Consider the following 21,890-nt stretch of genomic DNA (forward strand, 5'->3'; position numbering starts at 1 on the left):
TCAATCTGCTGCTGCTTCCCTTCAATCATGAGAGCTCTATCTACCAACTCCTAGTAGTTGTTGAAGGTTGCTACCATCTGCTGCATGCTCAGCTCATCATTCAGTCCTTCCAGAAACTTCTCCTGCTTGGCTGCATCTGTAGCAACGTCATCCGGAGCATAACGTGCTAACTTACTAAAGTCCTCCACATACTGGCCTACGATGCGTCCTCCTTGGCGTAGGTTGCGAAACTCACGCTTCTTCATAGCCATAGCTCCTGCTGAAACATGGGCAGTACGGAAAGCTTGCTGAAACTGATCCCAGGTGACAGTGTCAATAGGGTGTGTGGCTGTGTAATTCTCCCACCATGATGTTGCGGGTCCATCAAGCTGATGTGCGGCAAAACGCACTCTCTCCGTATCTGTGCATCCTGCAGTGGTCAACTCCCTTCCAACTTTGCGGAGCCAATCATCTGCAACAATCGGCTCGGTCCTGCTGGAAAACACCGGCGGATTTAGCCTCAAGAAACGGGCTAAGTGATCAACAGGTGGTGGTGGGTTGTTGTTGTTGTTGTTGCCTTGGTTATGTACTAATACTTGCATCAGTGCATTCTGCTGCTGAATCAACTGAGTGATCTCCGGTGGAAAAACAAATCCGGTGTCGCGTCTCGAAGGCATCTGATAGGTTTAGAAAAGATGATATATAGAATAGAATGAGGTCTAGAGAGAAGACACTACCCATATGCTCATGAGACAAACACAATCAATATCACTCAATCAACAAGGCATACAATCGATCTAACTATCGTTACTACGTGCTCGGACTATACTATATACATGGGGGAATACTACTACTGATTATGGTGGTCTACTACAAATTTTGATCGGCCGAAGACTCCATGATATCTGCTCCAGCTTCATCAACATAGTCATCTTCACTTGGCTCCGAGTCGGTGTCGTCGATGATGATGTAGTTATCCGGGCAAGTAGAATCTTCGTCTTGTCCTCCAGGTGCTGGGTCTCCCATGAAAACTCTGATCTTCTGTGTCAGGTCGCCGTTCTTCCTTACTAGTGTGACGATTTCCTCTATATAATCCTCGCGTGTAGCCTTGAGTTCTTCCTCCAACTCCGTGATCTTGGTCACTGCCTTCTTCAGATCTATCATGTCTGCGCACATCTGGTTCTCCTGGCGACGAATGTGTTGGTTTTGCTCCTGGATGAAAGCTGCAATTGATCCATCCTTCTTGGTGCTGATCATCTCCCATTGCTCATCTCGGCGTCCACAAATCTGGTAGATAGTATCCTTAAGCTCCCTATGGTAGACTTCTCCAATGTGTCCCATGGTGATGTGGGCTGCCATGCTCTTCCCTAAACACCAGGTTGGTGCATCAAAGGAAACTCTATAGGCTCAGTGACTGGCGTAAACGTCCTTCCTGGAACTTGAACTTGAATCTTCCAGCGCTCTTATTCTGGTAGTGTGGCGTTGTAGGTTCCGGTGAAGCTTGGAATTCCGATGTTTAGGTATCTAGTGACTTCCTTCAAGTGGCGTCCAAAGGGTGTATCTTCATCTGGTTGCATGAACTTGTTCCTTGCATCCGCCATTCCTAAAAGAGTAGAAAATGGAGAGGAGTAAGAAATGAGAAGAGAGTAGTGTTCTAGGGTTTAAACTTAGTGGTCGTGTCCTACAGTCAGCGTGTGCTCTGATATCACCTTTGTAGCGACCAGACCTCAAACAGTCTGTGCTTCTGTGCACCAGTGTCATCCCTGGATCAGTAATGCTGACACGCACAGTACAAATGGAGGATTTATACAGAGTAGCAATCACACACTTATTACAATGAGTATCTCACAAGAGAAATAAGTATGTTAAATATGGCTTAAGGCCATCTAAAAACGATAACAGCGGAAGACTTGGAAGATAAGTGAGTCCATCAACTCCAACGGCATCACTGAGTATAAGACCACGACCTAAGGCACCTTACTCGTCGTCTAAAAAGTCTGCAACATGAAACGTTGCAGCCTGAAACGGGTGAGCACATGGAATATGCTGGCAAAATAACACATAGAGAGTAATGAACAGAATGATGCTATCACTACATGCATATTTGGCTGGTGGAAAGCTCTATGGTTACTGTTTTGTGAAAAGCCAATTTTTCCCTACTGCAAAGGAATAAATTTTATTTAACTATCATGGTGGTTGTTAAACATTGAGATGGTTGACAGCATCTCAATCCCAATTAAGTTATCATCATTAACCCAACAAAATTAATTAAAGTAACATGGTGATGAGATTCACATGATAATCCAGATACTAGATACTCAAAACTTCCATAACCGGGGACACGGCTAACCATGATTAGTTTATACACTCTGCAGAGGTTTGTGCACTTTTCCCACAAGACTCGATCGCCTCCGCTTGATTCTCGCACTACATGATGTTTGAGAAACGGATGACCGAGACACAGTCTTTCCGAAGAGGTCCCCTTAACCGATAGATAGGCCGATACACCTACAATCCCCTACATCTGCTAGCCCATCATCGAAAGGTTTCCCACAACTTACTCGACTATGCTAGAGCCCATAATAGCTTGCGGCTGCACACGGAAGTTTCTAGCATGAATAATCTCATGATCCCTTTGAACCTGGGTGGCGGTCCAAAAGAAAAACACAGGCAATCCTGGAATACCCAGGTACCTCAATCCACCCAGATGTGAGTTTTAGTTGCCACCTTAAGTAAACCAGTAATTAACAATCTCACATCTGTCGTGAATATCTCTCAAACCCAATCCACGTCTACGAGCATAGCATAGCGATATAAGCAACGCAGAAGTGACTCCCAAGGGTTTGATAATAAACAGGTAATAGGTACTACCTCAACTACTTCCCAATTCCCACAATTTAATTAGATCCTAACCATGCAATGTTTGAGGGTTGATCTAATGCAATAAAACTGGGTAGTAAAGAGATATGATCAAAGTGTTACTTGCCTTGCTGATGATCCGTGAAACCTAGAGATTCGAAGTAGCAAGCGGCGCACTTCGGGTACTCTATCGCAAACAAACAAGCATACAATAAGCACTCATCAAATGGGCTGGTAAAACTCAAATAAAAGATCTAACCAGAAGGTTCAACTTAAGAACTCCGGTTTGCAAAAAGAAACAAATCGAACGAAGCAACGAAAGTCAAACGGCGAAAGAAACAAGCTTCATTTACTAATCTAGATCTAGGTCAAATTTTACAGTAGCAAAAACTTCTTTGAGTAGGTTAAACGGAAAGAGAATTTTGAGACGAAACTCTAGGCGCTTGAATGGCCTGATTCCGATAGACGAGCGAAAAGTTAAACTAAAACGAAAAACAGATCAGTAATCGCGATTCTGGAAAATCGCGGATAATCCGACGAAAATAAAACTGACGAACAGTTAAACGAACGGACGTTCGCTAACAGCTACTAACCAACGAACAGATCGGTGAACGTTCACTAACAAACTAAGCCGAAGAAAAAAAATAAACCGATCATAAAAAAATAAACCTACGGTTCTAAAAAAAATAAACCGAAGCGGTTTTTTTTTGACAAAAAAACCGGACGGTCGGCGGCGGCTACGGCTACCTCGTTGGGGCAACTCCGGCGGGGCTCGGGACGGGCTCCGGCGGGGCTCGGGACGGGCTCCGGCGGGGCTCGGGGGGGTGCGGCGAGTGGCGGCGGGGCTCGGGGAGGCGACGGGCGACTGTAACGCCCGGATAATCATGCTACAGTAATCTCACGTTAATGATGGCACGTCACCTCTGTCACTGTAATTAATCTCGGGTTAATTCAAAACCGTTTTAAATTTAAATCCTAAATAAGTCAAACGAAAAAAGTTTTCAAATATTAAAATAAAAATGTTCAGGAGATGCCATATTTTGCATAAGTAAATATGGTGTGGTAAACACATTTTTATAAAATGCCAAAATAGTTTAAATTAAAATAAAACAGAAAAGCAAATAAATAAAAGAAAAGAAATTACAAAAAAAACAAAAACAAAAACAAAAACAAAAAGAGGAGCCCCCCACTGGACCCTGGCCCAACTGGGCCAAACCCCAGGCCCAGCCGGCCGCCCTCCCCTTATCCACTCCCTCTTCCCCCCACCGACACCCCCCACTCCCACGAAAATATCCTCCCCCTCTGCCTCCACCGATCTGGATCGAGGAGGAGGCCATCGCCGTCGCGCTCGACCCCGCCGCCGCCTGGACGTCGCCGGAGCACTCCCCCGCCGGCCTGCTTCCCCCTCCTCCCCTGCGCCGGTCGTCCCCGTCGCTCCTCCCCGCGCTCGCTGCCCAGACCCCGCACCCCCCCGTGAGGACCCCCTCCCTCTCCTCTTCCCCATGCCCCGCCGGTGAGTGCCCGCACGCGCCCGCCGTGGCCGCGTCCGGCCACTGCGCACGCCCCGCCACCGCACCTCCTCCCGCAGTTCCGCCCCGCCTCGCTCCCTCCCTCTCCCTCGTGCGCTCGCGCTCGTCGCCGCGCTCCCCGCGTTCGGTCCGCGCCCGGGCCGCGCGTCGCCCCGCCCGGCGTGCCTACACATGCGTCGTGGTCGCGCCCTCTCCCCCGTGAGCAGCGCCCCTCCTCTCTCTCCCTCGCCCCCGCGCTCACCGTGGCCCTCGCGCCCGGTGGCCGCGCTTGGGCTCGCCCCTGGTCACGCCCGCGACCGCGCTTACCGCGCCCCGCGACCACCGCCCGCCCTCCGGCTCCCAACGCTTCTCCACCTCGGCCATGGCCTCGCCCTCCCCCGTCTCTCCCTCTGTCCCGTGGCCGCGCCACCGCGCCTGCCCCTCCGCGCCACTCCGACCGCACCAGCGCCACCCCTCGCCTCCACCCGCCGTGGCCCCTGGCCGCGCCGGCGAGCCCCGCCATCGGTGCCCTGGCGTCCTCGTCCCGCCCTGCGGGCGAGCGCTCGCTCGGGTGCGCCCGCACACGTGGACCAAACCCGCTGTGCCCCCTGGGCCACTGCCAGGTGGGCCTCGCCCCCCCTGAGCCACTGCCCCTAGGCCCGAACCCCCGTGGCCCTATGACATATGGGGCCCAGCCCACAGAACAAAAAGAAAAAAAATGAAATGATTAAAATAATAATAATAAAAATAATAAACTAATTAATAAAAATTAAGAAATAAATAAAAAACAATAAAAATAAAATTAATAATAAAACAAATAATGAGAATAAATTTAATTAATTAATTAATTAACTAACTAAATTAATTAAGTTAATTAATCCTGTTTAAATTAATCTAATTAGTTAATTAATTTAACTAAACAGTAGTTAATTAGATAACAGTCACTGACAGGTGGGACCCACCTGTCAGGTTGACCAGGTCAACGGTCAACGTTGACTGCTGACGTCAGCATGACCTCATGCTGATGTCATAAATCCAAATTTCGAATTAAATTAAATAATTAATTAAATTCTAGAAATTAATAAAATCTTTAGAAAATCATATCTTTTAATCGGTAACTCGGATTAAAATATTTTCAACATGAAAGTTGCTCAGAACGACGAGACGAATCCGGATACGCAACACGTTCGTCCACCACACATCCCTAACCTATCGAACTCGCAACTTTCCCCCTCCGGTCCGTTTGTCCGAAAACGCAAAACATCGGGAATACTTTCCCGGATGTTCCCCCCCTTCGCCGGTACCACCTACTGTCGCGTTAGGACACACCTCGCACTGTTCATTGTCATGTCCCGCATCGTCATGCTTATGTTTGCATTGTATTTACTGTTTCTTCCCCCTCTTCTCTCCGGTAGACTACGAGACCGACACTGCTGCTGCCCAGTTCGACTACGGAGTTGACGACCCCTCCTACTTGCCAGAGCAACCAGGCAAGCACCCCTCCTTGATCACCAGATATCGCCTATTCTTCTCTATACTGCTTGCATTAGAGTAGTGTAGCATGTTACTGCTTTCCGATATCCTATCCTGATGCATAGCCTATCCTTGCTAGTACTGTTGTTACCTTTATCTGCAATCCTACATGCTTAGTATAGGATGCTAGTTTTCCATCAGTGGCCCTACATTCTTGTCCGTCTGCTGTGCTATACTATCGGGCCGTGATCACCTGGGCGGTGATCACGGGTATATACTTATATATTATATACATGACACATGTGGTGACTAAAGTCGGGTCGGCTCGTAGGAGTACCCGCAAGTGGATCTTTGTGGCGGAGCGACAGGGCAGGTTGAGACCGCCTAGGTGAGAGGTGGGCCTGGCCCTGGTCGGCATTCGCGGATACTTAACACGCTTAACGAGATCTTGGTATTTGATCTGAGTCTAGCCATTTGTTCTATACGCACTAACCATGTACGCGGGAGTAGTTATGGGTATCCCGGCGTCGTGGTATCAGCCGAAGCTCTTTTTGACGTCAGCGACTGAGTGGCGCGCGCCGCATTGGACCGTAAGCTCGCGCTTGTATTAAGGGGGCTAGGTCTGCTTCCGGCCGCGTACGCAACGTGCAGGTGTGCATAGGGCGATGGGCCCAGACCCCTGCGCGCATAGGTTTAGACCGGCGTGCTGACCTCTCTGTTGAGACTAGGTGGGGCTGCGACGTGTTGATCTTACGAGGCCGGGCATGACCCAGAAAAGTGTGTCCGGCCAAATGGGATCGAGCGTGTTGGGTTATGTGGTGCACCCCTGCAGGGAAGTTTATCTATTCGAATAGCCGTGTCCCTCGGTAAAAGGACGACCCGGAGTTGTACCTTGACCTTAAGACAACTAGAACTTGATACTGAATAAAATACACCCTTCCAAGTGCCAGATACAACCCGGTGATCGCTCTCTAACAGGGCGACGAGGAGGGGATCACCGGGTAGGAATTATGCTATGCGATGCTACTTGGAGGACTTCAATCTACTCTCTTCTACATGCTGCAAGATGGAGATGGCCAGAAGCGTTGTTTTCGACAGGACTAGCTATCCCCCTTTTATTCTGGCATTCTGCAGTTCAGTCCACTGATATGCCCCTTTACACATATACCCATGCATATGTAGTGTAGCTCCTTGCTTGCGAGTACTTTGGATGAGTACTCACGGTTGCTTCTCTCCCTCTTTTCCCCCTTTCCTTTCTATCTGGTTGTCACAACAAGATGCTGGAGCCCAGGAGCCAGACGCCACTGTCGATGACGACTCCTACGACACTGGAGGTGCCTACTACTACGTGCAGGCCGCTGACGACGACCAGGAGTAGTTAGGAGGATCCCAGGCAGGAGGCCTGCGCCTCGTTCGATCTGTATCCCAGTTTGTGCTAGCCTTCTTATGGCAACTTGTTTAACTTATGTCTGTACTCAGATATTGTTGCTTCCGCTGACTCGTCTGTGATGGAGCACTTGTATTCGAGCCCTCGAGGCCCCTGGCTTGTATTATGATGCTTGAATGACTTATTTATGTTTTAGAGTTGTGTTGTGATATCTTCCCGTGACTCCCTGATCTTGATCGTACACATTTGCGTGCATGATTAGTGTACGGTCAAATCGGGGGCGTCATAGCGACGTCGACGGGCGGCGGGCGGCGGCGTTCGGGCCTCCGGCGTCGGGCTTCTCCGGCGTCGGCAGCTTCGATCGAGGCGGGGAACTGGGTGAGAGAAGCGGCAGGGTCGGGCGGGGATATATAGGGGGTGCCATGGGGGAGGGGCAAGGCGGCGGCGGCGGCGTCCCTGACCGGGACTCGGGCGGTGGCGGGAGCTAGGTCTCCGGGTGGCAGACGGCTCGGGCGGCTGGGCTGGACCGTCGGCTGGGCTTCAGCCCAGTCGACGCTCGCGCGTTTTAAAAAAAATAATTCCGCCGAACCTAAAAAGGATCATAGAAAAATAAATAAAAATCTAAAATTTCCAAAATAAATTTTCGCCGCCTAATTAAAATAATTAGAACGAGGTGAACATTTTCTTGGCCCTAAAAATGCAGTTTTTAAAACGTGCAATTTTTGAACGCAAATAAAATTGCAAATAAAATCCGAATAAAATCAAATATTTGATTTTAATATTTTTCCTCCAATATGTAAATTATTTTGGAGAATTCATATTTTCTCCTCTCATTTATTTTAAGATGAAATATTTTTCGGAGAGAAAAATAATTAAAACCAAAAATCCTCATTTCACTTATTTGATAAAAATCAAATATGAAAACCGGGAAAAATCCCCAACTCTCTCCGAGGGTCCTTGAGTTGCTAAGGATTTTCGAGGATTTGCCAAAATGCAATAAAATATGCTATGCAATGATGATCTAATGTATAACATTCCAAATTGAAAATTTGGGATGTTACAGCCTCAGTGCTGGTTCGCTAGGGTTTGCACTCTCCACACTCTCGCCACACTACATATATATATACACACACACTGGAGGCTCAGCGTTCCTTTGCTAGGGTTTGCTATATTCACAATCTCTCACCCTCTTCACCAGATCTAAACAAGACTGCGTTGGCCTCTGTCTCTCTCTCCCCCCTCGCAGCTGGTGAAGGAGGCGTCCGGATCCCGTCGCACCGGGAAGGAGAGGAGGTGCAGTGTTCACTCTATCGCCTTCGGCGAGGGAGGCCATCCAGTGCCGGCTGCGCTGTTCTCTTTCACCCAGCGCTTGTGCGGGAGGGCCACTGACCCCTTCTTCCTCCCTACCGTATGTAGTGTGGGCAGATCCGGCCTCCCGCCGCACGCCTTGCCACATCCCAACAACCCTAAGGTATAAGTTTCTTTGAAACCGTCATTGCTCTAGCTGCATGCAAATCTTTTTCGATTCTGTAGTCGAATCGAGGTCTTGGTTCAAAGAGGAAATAAGTGCATAGTGGGGTGGAGCATGAATCTAGGACGTGGTTCAATGAAGAAAGGAGGGAGGGAAAGTAGTATAGACTGGCTATCCAGCCGCTTTGTTGGTCGAAAAGGTAAAAAGGGGGTAACCCAGTACACACATCTGTAAGGAACCGATCTCTTTGTTGGAAATGGAAAGAAACTGGGGGTTCGGTTAGTTTGTGCAGGACTAGATTTGCTGCCCTCACATTGGAAAAAGGTTCAAAGAGAACAAATATGGGACCAACGCAGATATGCTGCTTGGCTACATACTCTGCATCACCCATTTATACGTGTGGACGCACATGGTGCTGGCATGTCCCATGTCCTATGTCCCATACAACTATTTTGCTGTTGTTAATCTAAGAATGCTGCTGAAAAATTGAAGCAATGCCACTGTTAAAAGTAAATTACATTCTTAGCGAATGTTGTTTTAAGAGAATGTCTCTGTTAATATGAATCAATGCAACCGTTCTAGAAATGCTACTATACTACTTCGTTTTCCATCAAGATAAGTTAGATGCTTCTTTTTCTCGCCGTTTGTTTCATCCTCCTTCATTGGCCAGTAATTGTTTCCTTTTTTGCCTCTGTTAAAACAAGGATATCTATTCAACTTGTTGCTATAGCAAACTTAAACGTCACACCGGCGACTTTGCTTGATTTCAGTGCAACTGCACAAAACAAGATTGGATTTCCTATTCGTGTTGGCAGATTCATAGGTGATCTTGTGTGCGTCATGACAGGTTGGTACTTTCCTTCATCCACATGATCGTGCGGTGTGTTTTTGAGAAGCTATGCTACTTGTATTGGTACTGTTTTAAATAAATGTTGAATTGAAGCTATTGTATTGCTCTCTTTTCCCATTAAGTAGTGAACAAAAATGGTACCAACCCAGACATGATGCTTGTTGCTTTGCTACAACTAACTCTGCATCACCCCCTTTATAAGTAGATGGAAGCACATGGTGTTGTTGCGCCCACTCTCCCCTGGAACTGTTTATGCTTTTTCTTAATCTAATGCCACTGGTAAAATTAAGCAATGCCACTCTCAGAATTAACTACTGAAATGTTTTAACAGAATTTCTCTGTTAATATATCAATGCAACCGTTTTAGAAATGCTACTGTCCTATATACTTTGTTTTCCATCAAGATGAGGTAGATGCTTCTTTTAGTGGCCACATGTTTCATCCTCCTTTATTGGCCAGCAATTTTTTCCTTTTTTGCCTCTGTTAAAACAGGGATATCTATTCAACTTGTTGCTATAGCAAACTTAAATGTCACACCGTCGACTTTGCTTGATTTCCGTGCAACTACACAAAACGAGATTGGATTTCCTATTCGTGTTGGCAGATTTATATTTTGTCTTTGTCGTCTCATGAAAGGTCAGTACAGGCCTTCGTCCACATGAGTTGCAGTGTGCTGTGATATCTTGTGCTACTTGTATTGGTACTGTTTTAAATAAATGTTGAATTGAAGCTATTGTATTGCTGTCTTTTCCAATTAACACTACAGGAAACAGCTACTTTGCCGTCTGCCACGGCGGACGGCAAAGGCTCGAAAGGTGGACGGCAAAGACCTTTGTCGTCAGCCGTGGACGGCAAAAGGCTCCGGCAAAGAAGGCTACGGTAAACAGCTGCTTTGCCGTCTGCTTCCTGGCGGCGGACGGCAAAGAGGGCGGACGGCAATAATTGCGCTGTCAGTCCGTTAAGTGGCTAACGGCAGACCTTTGCCGTCCGCCGCAGACGGCAAAATTTCTCTGGTCTTTGCCGTCCGCCGTATGATGTCATCTACACGTCACTAGATGGCAGGTTCTTTGCCGTCTGCCAAGGATGGCAAAGTGCAGGTTCTTTGCCGTCTGCCACTGATGGCAAAGTGCAGGTTCTTTGCCGTCTGCCACGGACGGCAAAGTCTTTGCCGTCTGCCACTGTAGGCAAACTGACCAAATGGGTCAGCTCCCAGGAAGCACAGTTGGCTGCCACGTGGCTTCTTTGCCGTCCGCGGCAGACGGCAAAGAGCTCTTTGCCGTCGGTGGCAGACGGCAAAGAGCCTGCATATTGTCTGTTTTTTTCTGTTTTTATTAAATCCCACAATTTGCACAGAAAATATATAAGTTTCATATCACATATCCAGCACATATCCAGCACATAAGTTTCATATCACATATCACATCAGTTTCATCCATACACATTGTTCATACATAAGCAAGTTCCATCCATACACATTGTTCCATCCATATATATATTACAATGCAATGTTTCATGAAGATAGCAAGTTCCATCATAGCAAGCTAGATACAATGCAAAGTTTCATCAAAGGAAAAGCAAGCACTCCATCATAGCAAGCTAGCTTCCATGAAGTGAATCAAATCTGCAAAATGGTAAATAAGAAAGTTAGAAATAGGTGACTAGAACAAGAAGAAGACTAGAACAAGAAGTATATGTCATTTATGAGCTAACTTAGGTGAAATGGATCATATATGAGCTAACTAAGTTGAAATGGGTTGTTTATGAGCTAACTTAGTTGAAATGGATCATTTATGAGCTAACTTAGTTGAAATGGGTCGTTTATGAGCTAACTAAGGTGAAGGGCATCGTTTTTGAGCTAAGTAAGGTGAAATGGGTCATTTTGGAGCTAACCTAGGTGAAATGGGTCATTTTAAAGCTAACGTAGGTAAAATGGATCATTTAGGAGCTCATCTACGTAAAATGGGTCATTTTAGAGCTAATTTAGTTGAAATGGATCTTTTTGAGCTAACTTAGGTGAAATGGATCATTTAAGAGCTAATTTAGGTGAAATGGATCGTTTTTTAGCTCACTTAGGTCAAATGGATCGTTTATGAGCTAAATTAGTTGAAATGGATCGTTTATGAGATAACCTAGGTAAGATGGGTCATTTTGGAGTTAACCTAGGCGAAATGGGCCATTTTAAAGCTAACGTAGGTAAAAAGGATCATTTAGGAGCTAATGTAGGTAAAATGGGTCATTTTTGAGCTAACTTGGATGAACTGCATCATTTATAAGCTAACCTAGGTAAAATGGGTCATTTTGGAGGAAAATAAGCTAACTCTAGGTCATTATGGTAAGCATATTGGAGGAAATAAAGCTAAGTCTAGGTCTTTATGCATTTGTTAAGCAAAACACTAGAGAAACTTACCATGATCAGGGAGGTGTAGGAGCGGGGTGGCTAGTGCCGCTACCTGGAGAAGGATCGTGCGATGCGTTTCTGGAGTTAAGCTGCACCAAAGATCATTTCCAATGTCTCGTTAGCATTACGACACTCAAATGCTAAGACTACCAAGTAATGTCCATTCAAACTAAACTCACCGTGCTCCCAGGAGCAATCACTGGCATCGGCGGAGCGGGCTGACCGGACTTCTCGCACACAGACTGCACATTTGGTTTTCAGAACAGAGTCATACTAGTTAGTAATGAGACTCAAATGTTAAGACTAGCAAGTAATCTGCAGAAGAAACTTACCACAAGGATCTCGTACATGGCCCTTGCCTGCATGTCATTCCGTGCCCTCTCCTCCTCCATCATCTTTCTCGTCCTCTCCTCCATCTCTCGCTGCCTCTCCGCCGCCTCCGCCAGAAGTTTCTCCGTTCTATCTCTCTCAGTCTGTATAGCAGCCTGCAACACCACTCACATGACCATTTGTAATCTTTGATGGAAGCGCACACAATGTAATGGAGAAAGATAACTGAGTACGTATCACTAACCTTGATGGCGAGTTGCACTGGCCGTTCACGAGGCCTTATCTCAGGAGCGGAGATCGACTAGCGCGCCTTGATCTCCAAGTCCATCTCCAATGGCTATGGAGCCATGGGACCTCCCGCCACCAGATATCATCACCAGCTCTGGATCAATGGGACCCTGGCTCGGGTTAAAGTCCTCCCCTTTCCTCGCCTTCCCCTCATCTCTATATCTCACGAGCTTGTTGTGGGAGGAGATGTTGGTGAAGTTGTTTGCATCATCGAGGTCAGACTGAGAGAAAGCCTTGACTTTCTTGAAAGAGCCAGTGTGGGCCATGGCATACAGGTCGTACACCTCTGGCACCTTATCCACCTTATTGTAGCGTGCCTGAAAGAGAGAAACAATGAAAATTAGTAATTAAAGGGCTCAAGCTAGCATGATGAATGAATTGCATGAATCATGAAGCAAACCACATACCCAGTTGCGCCCGAACTGATATAAGAGCTGCCTTGATGGTATGGCACACCTTCCATTTGGGCACGTTTGTCCTTGGCCTGGTTGTGGAGGGCTAGCCATTCTTGTGAGCACCACTCATCGACCAACACCTCCCAACAATCCATCCGATCCGCACACCATCTCGGAGGCGCCTAAGTTAGCAAATAGAAACTTGAGCGCTACGGCTAAGAATTACTAAATGAAGGAACTTAAGTAGAAGGCCTTAAGAATTACCTTCATGTACTGCTCCTTACTCAGGAACTTATCGCGGCACGCCGGCTTGGTCTTCTTGATACCACGCAAGGCGTAGTAGTCTCGAACAGCCTGCACGCGAGCCTCGTGCCGTAAGTTCTGGAGTAGGCGCTTGCAGACGTTCTGGATAACATTTGCGCTGTCCTCCTCGTAACCCTCCTCACACCTGTAGAATGTCTGCAATCAAATGAGACAATATTGATTAGTACAATTAATAACTAGCTAGTTGAAGATTTTGAAATGTGTAAAGGATAAATTACCCAGAACGTCCTGATCACCATGTCTGCCCTCATGTCGCACACGACACCGTCGATAATGACATCCGGCGGGGCCGGGGCAGGCACGTAGTGCTCCCAGCTCAAGCCAAGCTCTGGAAGCCGACCCTCACCAGGCAACGTGACAAACCCCGGGAAGTTTTGCCGGCAAAGAACTCCAAGGACGGAGTTGGGCCGGCGGACACTATGATGGTGGTCCCAACCCCTGCAGCATGACAAGGCCAACGCATTAGTTATTTGAAGAAACGTGAATGCAGAAGGTACAAAAATATTAAATGCACTTACGTACCTCTCCCCATCAGGGAAGATCAACCACCTCTGCTCGCGGGTCGCCGGCACGGACGGGAGCCGTGTAGCACCACGCTGGTAGACGGTGCCACCCTCCTCCTCAAGATCAGTCAGCTCCCCGCCATCATCAGCATGGCCACTCGGCTCCTCGGGCTGATCCGGCCAGGTACCCCATCCGGACGTGTGCTCCTCCGGGGTCTCGTGGGCCGAACTCTCATGGGCCGAAGGCCAGTCGACCCGAGGCTCGTGGGCCCAAGACCCGTGGACCGGAGGCTCGTGGACCGGAGTCCGTGTAGCCTCCTCCTCGGACGAGTCCACCCTAGCAGTCACGTGCTCGGGTGAAACAGCTGGGGGTGGCGGCGAGGAAGGCGCCCTAGCAGTCACCCTACCTCCTCTCCCGCGACCACGTGCCCCACCTCCTCTCTTCCTACCTCGTCCCCTGCTGGGCACCGCGGTCGACGAAGAAGGGCCCAGCGGTGTGGACATACTGTCCAGCAACGCTCGGCGGAGAGGTACGTCTGGAATCGAAGACCTCAGACCACACGCCGACGAAGAAGGGGCCTTGGCGCGCTCCCGACCAGCGCCCACCATCTTTCAACACCTGCCATGACAAACAGCAAACGAAATTAGTACAACATAAAAAAAGACCGACATGAATAATAATATGTGTATCACTTAAGTGTATCATCATCAAGTACAACATTAAAAAAATGTAATACCTGACACTACTAATAATCTCGATCAGTATCATCAACAAATGCATAATCATCATCATCACTATAATCAATGACGCGCTCATAGGGTTCATTGGCATCAACATGTGCAAGGCCACCTTGACGTAATCGGTCAAGCAATGACAGGTCATCCGCAGCAGTAACCTCTTCTTGTTCCTCCTCTGGGGTGATGTCGGATTCACTGTCGCTGTCTACTTCAATGTTTTTGGGTGAAGTATAGCGGTTCTTGAAACGCTTTTTGGAAAGACGGGTCTCTTGGAAGAATTCTCCTTCATATGTGTCTGGGTTAATGTGAGGTTCATAATCCTCTTCCTTTGGGGGAGATAGTCTAGCATGTGGCGGCACTTCATAAATGACATCCCAACCTTTCAGATTTGGATTAGTTTGGCAGGCCCATGGTAGATAGAATACTTGGGTCGCCTGTTGAGCCGTAATATAGACATCAGGAACATCTAAATGGGTGCTTTGGTTGATTTCAACTAGCCCTATATGTTCATGAGTCCTTCTAGTCTCCTTCGGCTGAAACCAATAACATTTGAAGACTACGACATTCGGTGGGTTTTCACCATAGAATAGAAGTTCATAAATTGCTTCAACTCTCCCATAATACTCGGTACCTCCTTCGCCGATAGCAGATACACAACAATTTGTAGACTTTCGGTCGGCCATAGATAGCTCTTTTCCATAGGTATGAAAGCGATACCCGTTGATGTCGTATTTGTCAAATGAACGGACCTTATAGTCAAAACCATTAGCGACTTGTCTCAATTCGGCGTCCATAGACTCTGAATTAGCCTACAAGTTTAATATGAAAGGATTGTTGCATTATGCACAAATTAGCGAATGAAACCGGGATAGCCGCCTACAAATTAGCCTACAAGTCTAATAGAAATTACCGTTTGTTTGAACCAAGAGATGAAACCGGGATAGCCGCCTCCTTGCTTTGCGAGAAGCTCATACTCTTCGACAGAATCCTTTTGGATCACCGCTCCATACGAGAATAAGGCGACGTATCGACTGTATGAAATATCCAGGAATAAGAGCAGTTCAAAGGAAATAGAAGTTGCGAAACTATGTACCGAGAACTTACTCGATGTACGGCCGCACTTCTATCAGGTTGTTGAAGATATACAACGAAATGGTCCGCCATTGTTCATTATCCAAAGATACTGGATTTGAAACACTGGCTGGTGCGAGATTCCCTTTGAATAGGCTGAGGTTGGATCCACCCTTTTTAGGGTCGTCAGCATTGTACCGAGGCTTCAGATTATGCAAATGACGATTTTTGGCTTCGTAGTGTGCTGTCACGAAGTTTGCCGCCTCCTCAGTGATGAATGCCTCAGCCATCGATGCTTCAATTCTACGTTTATTTTTACATTTTTGTCGAAGCGTCTTCTGCATCCTCTCAGTTGGGTAGCACCAACGATTTTGCACGGGCCCCCCCAATCTTGCCTCGGTCGGGAGATGCAAAATCAAATGTTGCATTGGATTAAAGAAGCCCGGTGGAAAGATCTTCTCTAACTTGCAGATCAACTCCGGCGCCAACTCTTCCATTTCTTCTAGCACGCCAGGCGATAGTTCTTTCGCACAAAGAACACGGAAGAAATAGCTGAGTTCTGCCAGTACTAGCTATTCATCCTCAGGGATGAAGCAACGCAACATCACCGGCATTACCCGCTCAATCCATATGTGCCAATCATGACTCTTGAGACCAAATATCTTCAATTTATCAAGACTGGCTCCCCTCTGTAGATTCGCTGCATACCCATCGGGGAACATCAACTGCATTTTCACCCACAAGATAATTTCCCTCATAGCTGGCCTTCCAAGATTGAACCATGCCTTCGGCTTCGTCCAGTTCTTCTTTCCTTTTGGTTCTTTCATGTTTTGTAACGGCCTATCACATAGCGCCTCCAGATCGACTCTAGCCTTAGTATTATCCTTTGACTTCCCATCTATGCCGAACAATGTACCAAAAAGTGCCTCGGCGATATTCTTCTCAGTGTGCATCACGTCGATGTTGTGTGGGCAAAGGAGGTCTTTGAAGTAAGGCAGATCCCATAAGCATGTTTTGTGAGTCCAGGCGTGCTTAGAATTATACCCCTTGAAGTACCCTAGACGCTCTGGATCTGGCTCGAGAGTGTTTAACTGATCCAGGGTCTGTTGGCCTGTCAATGCATGTGGTGCAGAGTTTTTGACAACTCTACCTCTGATGAAGTTCTTCTTGTCTTTCCTGAACTTATGGCGAGGATTCAGGAACTGTCTATGCATGTCGAAGCAAGAAAACTTGCGACCGGCCTGAAGCCAACGAAACTCAAGAGCTCCCTTGCATGTGGGGCACGGGAACCCTCCATGCACACACCAGCCAACGAATAGCGCATACGCCGGCAAGTCATGCGTCGAGTACATGTACCAGACACGCATTATGAAGTTCCGTTCGCTATAGGCATCGTATGTCTTGAACCCATTATCCCAGGCTTCTTGCAATTCGTCCTTAAGCGGTTGCATGTACACATTCATATTTTTCCCCGGATAGTTGGGCCCTGGAATTATCAACGTCAGGAAAATGTTCTTTCTTTGCATAATCTGTCCGGGGGGAGATTGAGTGGAAAGACAAATACGGGCCAACAACTGTATTGGGCTGCCGTCATACCAAACACACTGAACCCATCCGTGCTGATGCCGACTCGAGGATACCTCGGATCTGCCGCTTTGTCACCATGTAATTCATCAAACTTTTTCCACGCAACACCATCCGATGTGTGTACAATCATCAGATTCCCATCTGCATCTAGTTCGGTTCTTTTGCCCGTTTTGTGCCATGTCATCTGTCTGGCTGTCTCTTCGACCATGAAAAGACGTTGAAGTCTTGGTACGATTGGCATATACCGAAGAACACTAACGGGGATTTTGGTCTGTGTCTTCTCACCCATACCGTTGTCTACCACAACATACCTGGAAGACTTGCAAATGGGACAATAGTTCAAGTCCGCATAGTCAAGCCTAAACAAGACACATCCTTTCTCATAGGCATGTATCTTATCATAGGGCATCTTCAGTGCACGGAGGATTTTGTCCGACTGGTACAGGTTTGCAGGCATTACATGGCCTTTGGGTAGAAAGCGTCCAAATACTGTCATCATTGCATCGTAGCATTCTCTGCCCAAGTTGAACTGAGCCTTCAGAGCCATTACTTGTGAGATGGCATCCAACTGACAAAGCTCAGTGTGCTCATGGAGCGGACGTTTTGAAGACTCCAACATTTCATTGAAGGCCTTTGCAGATTCCTCCATCTCCTCGTCCGAATCCCGAGCATCATCAAAGTCTTGCACCATGTTTTCCATCCCGGTACCATGCTCGTCGGTGCGACGACGATCCACCTCAGCTCGGTCACGTTGGGCAGACTCACCATGAAATGTCCACACCGTATAATCGGGCGTAAAACCACTCTTCTGCAGGTGTTTGCCCATTTCAGCCTCTGTCCTCTTTTCCCAATTGCCGCACCATAAACAGGGGCACCAGGTTTTCCTCTGGCCATTTGCACATGCAGCTCGCACAAACCCCTTGGTTTTTGTGAACCATTCAGTGCTCCATTTGTTCTGACCAGTGTGACCGGTGTACATCCACGCACGATCACTCATCTTGACTTTCAGAGCTACTAGACACACAACCAATATATATATAATTCACCATGTATGTATTCATCAGTTGATCTACTTTGTCAATTTTATTACGTCCATGCAACCTACACTCTAATAGGTAACGATTGGTCCTAATCCCACCCGAGTATGTTTACATTGGGTTCATTTTCCCATGCTATGCCCCGGATCCTACGCAAAATTTCGGCAGCACCTCCCCGCTGTTCTCCTAATACACGTCTCTGCAATAAACAGAGAGGATGTGTACCCGGAGAACAACAGGGGAGGCACTGACGAAATTTATGCGTCGGATCCGGAGCAAAGCATATGGGAAAACGAACCCAATCTAAACATACTCGGGCTGTCCATGGATAGCATTGGACAATTCGAAAGAATCAAGGTTATAAATATGCAAATGCATGCATATTTATAACTATGACGCTTTCGAACGGGAGACACATATTGGTTACGCATACTGATGATTCAACACACATATATATCTAGCTATAAAGTTTCATCGGAATAGATCAAATAATTAATGGGGGAGGAGGACATGTCATTTGTGCTCACCCACGAACGAAGGGGCAGAGCTCGTCAAACGCACGGCGAGGTCGTCGAACACCAAACCTCGCAGCGATGAAACAACTGCACATTTAAAACTACCCGATCAACACAATTATATATGATGTTTTTCATAACAAAATCGAAAGATATATGACCTAACTAATAATTCACAAATATATGACCCCGTCGGCTTCTAGAAGGCCAAAGAACACCTTTTCGGGAGGTGTCGGAGGTCGGGGTGTCGTGTCGGTCTCGGGGTGCCGTGTCGGGGTCGGGGTCGGGGTCTCGGGGTCGGGGTGTCGGGTCGGGGTGCCGGGTCGGGGTCGGGGTGCCGTGTCGGTGTCGGGGTCGGGGTGTCGGGTCAGGCTCGGGGTCGGGGTGTCGGGGTGTCGGGGGTGTCGTGTCGGGGGTCGGGGTGTCGTGTCGGTGTCGGGGTGCCGTGTCGGTGTCGGGGTGCCGTGTCGGGGTCGGGGTGCTGTTTCGGGGTCGGGGGGTCGGGGTGTCGTGTCGGGGTCAGGGGGTTAGGGGGTCGGGGGGTCGGGGTGTCGTGTCGGGGTCAGGGGGTTAGGGGGTCGGGTGTCGGGGTGGAGTCGGGGTCGGGTGTCGGGGTGTGGTGTCGGGGTTGGGGGGTCAGGGGGTCTTCTCATTCTTCTACTACTTCTACTTCTTCTCATTCTTCTACTTCTTCTCATCCCCCGTCTTCTTCTTCTTCTTCTTTCTCCTCCTCCTCCTCCTCCTCCTCCTCCTCCTCCTCCTCCTCCTCCTCTTCTTCTTCTTCTTCTTCTTCTTCTTCTTCTTCTTCTTCTTCTTCTTCTTCTTCTTCTTCTTCTTCTTCTTCTTCTTCTTCTTCTTCTTCTTCTTCTTTCTCCTCCTCCTCCTCCTCCTCTTCTTCTTCTTCTTCTTCTTCTTCTTCTTCTTCTTCTTCTTCTTCTTCTTCTTCTTCTTCTTCTTCTCCTCCTCCTCCTCCTCCTCCTCCTCCTCCTCTTCTTCTTCTTCTTCTTCTTCTTCTTCCCCCTTCTACTTAACCTAAACCTAAACTAAAAACCAAAACTAATTAAAACTAAACTATTTAAACTAATTAAACTAAATAACCTAAACTAATTAATTCTAAACTGAAAAAATTTAAACTAAAAAACCTTATCTAAACAGAAAAAAATGGGAGGGGCTCACTGTGGGGGGCGGCGACGGGTTGGGGAGGGGCCGGCGACGGGGGGCCGAGGCGGGGCGGTGGAGGAGGCGGGGCGGCGGGGGGCCGGGGCGGAGCGGTGGAGGAGGCGGGGCGGCGGGGGCCCGGGCGGCGGGGGGCCAGCGCGGCGGGGGGCCGGGGCGGGGCGGTGGAGGAGGCGGCGGGGGGCGCGGGGCGGCGGGGGGCCGGGGCGGCTGTGGGCCGGGGCGGCGGGGGGAAGGGGCGGCTGTGGGCCGGGGCGGCGGTGGGGCGCGGGGCGGCGGGGGGCCGGGGCGGGGGGGCGACGGGGCGGTGGGGCGGCGGGGCGGCGGGGGCGACGGGGCGGCGGCCGGCGGCGGCGGCGGCGGGGTGGGAGGAGAAGGGCGAGGACGAAGTGAGTAACGGGCGGGGGGGGGGTACCTGCCGTTAGGCAAGTGCCCTCTTTGCCGTCAGCCAGCCTTTGCCGTCCGCCTTTTTGCCTCTTTGCCGTCTGCTAGCGGACGGCAAAGACGTGGGCCGTTAAGATTTTTTCAAACGAGCGGGGGGTGGGGGCCACCACACTCTTTGCCGTCTGCTGGCAGACGACAAAGAGCTGGCAGATGGCAAAGAGCTTCTTTGCCGTCAGCCTTTTCTTTGCCGTCTGCTTATGTGTAGCTGATGGCAAAGAGCTTCTTTATCGTCAGCTAGCAGACGGCAAAGAGCTGGCAGATGGCAAATTAGCTGATTCCAGTAGTGTAAGTAGTGAACAAAAATTGAACCAACCCAGACCTGATGCTTGTTGCTTTGTTACAACAAACTCTGCATCACCCCCTTTATAAGTAGATGGAAGCACATGGTGTTGTTGCGCCCATTCTCCCTGGAACTGTGTATGCTTTTTCTTAATCTAATGCCGCTGGTAAAATTAAGCAATGCCACTCTCAGAATTAACTACTGAAATGTTTTAAGAGAATTTCTCTGTTAATATGAATCAATGCAACCGTTTTAGAAATGCTACTGTCCTATATACTTTGTTTTCCATCAAGATGAGGTAGATGCTTCTTTTTGTGGCCACATGTTTCATCCTCCTTTATTGGCCAGCAATTTTTTTCCTTTTTGCCTCTGTTAAAATAGGGATATCTATTCAACTTGTTGCTATAGCAAACTTAAATGTCACACCGTCGACTTTGCTTGATTTCCGTGCAACAGCACAAAACGAGATTGGATTTCCTATTCGTGTTGGCAGATTTATATTTTGTCTTTGTCGTCTCAAGAAAGGTCAGTACAGGCCTTCGTCCACATGATTGTGCAGTGTGCTTTGAGATCTTGTGCTACTTGTATTGGTACTGTTTTAAATAAATGTTGAATTGAAGCTATTGTACTGCTGTCTTTTCCAATTAAGTAGTGAAGAAAAATGGAACCAACCCAGACATGATGCTTGTTGCCTTGTTACAACAAACTCTGCATCACCCCCTTTATAAGTAGATGGAAGCACATGTTGTTGTTGTGCCCACTCTCCCTGGAATTGTTTATGGTTTTTGTTAATCTAATTCTGCTGGTAAAATTAAGCAATGCCACTCTCAGAATTAACTACTGAATCTCAGTTCAAAACTGCAACACTTGTTAGGGATTGGTGGGATTACCATTTTTGTGGCCGCATGTTTCATCCCTCCTTTATTGGCCAGTAATTGATTCCTTTTTTGCCTCTGTTAAAATAGGGATATCTATTCAACTTGTTGCTATTGCGACATTTTGCTTCACTACGTGAAACACTTTTGTTCTAAAAGTGTTTTGTGCAGTTCAACTTGAATGTCACACCGACGACTTTGCTTAATTTTGGTGGAACTGCACAAAAGGAGATCATGGATTTTCATATATGTGTCGGGATTTCTTTCAAGTCGTCCTCGTGAGTTGTTTCAAATCTTGGTCAAGAAAGGTCAGTACCGACTTTCATTCACATGATGCTGAAGTGTGCTTTGAGATGTTGTGCTACTTGTATTGGTACTGTTTTGGATAAATGTTGAATTGAA

This window comes from Triticum aestivum, chromosome 6D (assembly GCF_018294505.1).
Source record: "Triticum aestivum cultivar Chinese Spring chromosome 6D, IWGSC CS RefSeq v2.1, whole genome shotgun sequence".
Lineage (NCBI taxonomy): Eukaryota > Viridiplantae > Streptophyta > Magnoliopsida > Poales > Poaceae > Triticum > Triticum aestivum.